Raw genomic sequence first — 3,267 nt, forward strand, 5'->3', positions numbered from 1 at the left:
AAATCCCTTTGGAAGGTAGTTTGAACCTGCCATTTCCAGGTACACTGCAGGTGTACTTGAGGGCTCGCCTGAGGGAAGTGACTTCAGACGGTCTCCCTGGATGTTGTCCACTGTGACAGTGCACCTGCAGGACCTGAAGGCTGTTCACTGCACTATTTGAAATAAAAGTTTCAAAATGATTGGAATGGGTTGTTTATGTTCTTGTAGAATTAGAAAAGGAGAAAACAAACTTTGAAAACGCTCTCGCTGCCTTTTCTGTTGAGAATTTAACAGTAAGAGAGACGACTTTAAGAGGAGAGGTTTAAGTCATAGACAAGAAGTAGCTAAAGCTGAGGGGCATTATTGAGCAGTAGAACATATAAATTTGCCTTAAGTGCATTAAGACTGGTTTGTAGCAAAAGCTCAGAGTACTGACTGCTGCATCAATCACAACTTAAAAGCACCCCACTAAGCTTAAAAAAGAACAATTTTAGATAAATGCAGAAATTAAAATTCTATTCTATTGTTGGTATGTGTACCAACAATCCATAAAAATATGAAACTTTAGAGTGGACTCAAGTCAAATGTTAAAATGACCATTCCTGTGAATTTTTACATTCTGGATGGCAGAATATCTTTAAAATTCCTCCCAATTTTAGCTCCATGAGACAGATGGAATGACAGTGTGAATGGTCACCCCCCAATGTTAAAGGTCTCTTAATTTGACTCTGTGGCATATATTAAGAGGTACATTTACATCAGTGGACTGGAAACACGATTCTTCCTGAGCTCAAATAATTTATAAAGGTGAAAATTCACAAGGACGGAAAAATCAGAAGAAAAGAGGGAAAAAATAGAAGCTGGAAAGTGGACAGATTAGTAAATTATTTAGCAGCTGCAGGAGAGTCCCAAGCAGCAAGGAAAACAGAAAACTCAAATTCTAAAAGGTGCAGAGAAATTGGCAGCAGTTCCAACATCTGGAGGTAGGGGCAACATAAGGATATTCTGTAAGTCTAAGCATCCAATCCCCAGATCTTCTTTCCTATGCTAAACAGTTGGGTCCTCTCTCATTTGGCAAGACTGAAGATTTACTCTCTCAAGAGGGTAAACAGGCCTCTGGAATGGCAACTGAGCACCACTGAGGGCAAGGGTACTCTACTGCACACTGAATACAGAAATCCAACCCTCTCACCCAAGATGTCTCCTACAATGCTAGCAGATGGCCTATTATCCCCCAAGCAGCAGATATGAAAAGCATTCACTGAGACAGGGTAAGGACTTTCCAAATATGTTAACAGGTTCCCCAACTGGTCCACTAGGACAGAGCACACTCAGCTGACAAACTGCAATCATGCACTCAAGCTTCCTATTAGCTCTTTAGTCTCCCACTCAGACCCAAAGGTTATCACACATTTGAGGAATGACTCTAATAATGAAAGATATAGACAAAACAGAAACATAGGGGGAAAAAATACTATCTAGGACTGGGGAAAGGATTGGCTGGGGGAACTTCCAAAACGCTTTCTTGGAGGTAAGATATTGCACCCTTCCTTAGCTTGTACAAGTTGCAGAGGTAAAAAATAGACTTGAATGTGGAGCTGAGAAAATCTCCCATAAAGTAATTTGAGAAACAGAAAATAGATTGGAGGAAGTCAATGGAATTCAAATAATTAAAATCTCATTTTTAGCCAAGGAGTGCCCCCCTTCCTCTGCATACTAAAAACCTGAGTGGTGACAAAGTTGCAGGCACAGGCACCCAGGATGTAGTCTGGCAAGATCATTGAGGAAAAGCTTTAACTGGAATCTAGGGCTAAATTTAACCAGCGTTAAGAGCCTGCTAGTTTACCGCAGGGCCTTCTTTTTGCACTCTCATGCAACCCCTGTATTGCCAAATGTACAATCACTTCATCTGTTAGTCAACTGTAGACTAGCTTTTCAACCTCTCATAATTAATGCAGTGCTAATCTTCTCACTAAACCATCAACCATAAAGTTTTGACAGGCATAAGCAGTACTACAGTAGATGTGACATCATTTAAAATGGAATTCCTGAAGTCAATTTAGGTCAAGAAATTCAGGAGTAAGAAAGATGGTGCTTACCTGCTCCAAGACAACACACAAATTGATGTTGAGTAGATTGTCTTCTATTCACTGCCATTAGGAAAAAAAAAAAACGTAAGTTTGCCCAGTCCCAGCTTCCAATAGGAAAAACCCAAATTCTTAAAACTGTTAACACTGAAGTCCAAGTGCCTTGAGTCTGGGATGGGTTTGTGTTTCTCTGTATTCCTATCTGGGGGACGTTATGTAAGATACATGCAGCTTCCACAATTAATCAAAGGAAAACAAAATTCCTATCTTTAGGAATAGGTAACAGCCACTCTTCAGAAATCTTTTCAGGTTAGCTTTTACTTCCCAAGTGGATGATTGTACATCACTAGAGCTTCTTCAAACTTAAGACATAAAATGCTCCCATTTCTATACCTTCCTCTGCCTCGAATTAGCAACACGAAGAGCTAAAAAACAATCCAATCCAAACTGTAGTTGACTAATTGATTCCAGTTCAGCAGTTTGGAAAGGGTTCCAGAAATCATAGCTGTAAATTATGCTACAAAAATACAGCCATCCTAAAGCTGGTAGCTTATTGCTTTAAGCAGGTAGAGACGAGAACTATTTTTTGTTTCCTACCTCCAGGCCAGGTTTATTCCCACGAAACCCTGCATCCATACATACTATACCACACTTCCATCCTTACTTCAAGGTGGACAAGGCAGGGATTAAAGTATTTGCAGGATTTATTCACAACTTGAATGTAGAAGACAAATTTTTTTTTCTGATTTCTGATTTGAAGCCAATTAACCAAGCATTCTTTACTACATTATGGTCTAGTTGCTACTAACTCCCATGAGGAAATGGAGAGTAACTCCCTAACAACAGACAAAGAGAACTATGGCTTTTTTTAACCCCGTATTTGCACTGAATTGTACCAGTGCACACCTTTAGTTGGAATATCTAGCTTAATTTATACAGAACTATTTCATTTAAGTCTAAGTTTAAAATTGTTAGGAAGCTGGTGAATTACTGTGTCTAGAAAACATGGCCCTAGAAAAATCTTTGCTCTCACATATATATTGGACTTTATCAAAGCCTTCAGGGTTCCATTATGTAATACCCAGAATCATTTTACCAGATTCACTTTATGTTAAAAAAGATTCTGAAAGAATGCAGGTTAATATACAAAAAGTTGATGTGTAAAATTATAACTTTCATGACACAAAGTAAAACTAAAACA

This window comes from Vicugna pacos, chromosome 25, assembly GCF_048564905.1.
Source record: "Vicugna pacos chromosome 25, VicPac4, whole genome shotgun sequence".
NCBI lineage: Eukaryota > Metazoa > Chordata > Mammalia > Artiodactyla > Camelidae > Vicugna > Vicugna pacos.